This window comes from Rhincodon typus, chromosome 43 (genome assembly GCF_021869965.1).
Source record: "Rhincodon typus isolate 14 chromosome 43, sRhiTyp1.1, whole genome shotgun sequence".
NCBI lineage: Eukaryota > Metazoa > Chordata > Chondrichthyes > Orectolobiformes > Rhincodontidae > Rhincodon > Rhincodon typus.
This window is the reverse complement of record NC_063374.1, coordinates 5,364,429-5,364,796: the sequence shown is the minus strand read 5'-3', so window position 1 is coordinate 5,364,796 and position 368 is coordinate 5,364,429. Positions and strand designations below refer to the sequence as shown.

General features: G+C 55.2%; 1 protein-coding gene across 1 annotated transcript in view; it reads left to right on the top strand.

The window, feature by feature from the left end:
- Positions 1-368, top strand: part of LOC109938802 (EH domain-binding protein 1-like) — a 40,788-nt gene that overhangs the window by 30,429 nt on the left and 9,991 nt on the right. The window lies entirely within an intron of this gene.

The window sequence follows — 368 nt, the reverse complement described above, 5'->3', positions numbered from 1 at the left end:
TATAACACTGGGGTACAGTACCGGTGGGGACAGGTCTGTCGCTGTATAACACTGGGGTACAGTGCCGGTGGGGACAGGTCTGTCGCTGTATAACACTGGGGTACAGTACAGGTGGGGACAGGTCTGTCACTGTATAACACTGGGGTACAGTACAGGTGGGGACGGGTCTGTCGCTGTATAACACTGGGGGACAGTACAGGTGGGGACAGGTCTGTCGCTGTATAACACTGGGGTACAGTACAGGTGGGGGCAGGTCTGTCGCTGTATAACACTGGGGTACAGTACCGGTGGGGACGGGTCTGTCGCTGTATAACACTGGGGTACAATATTGGTGGGGACAGGTCTGTCACTGTATAACACTGGGGTAC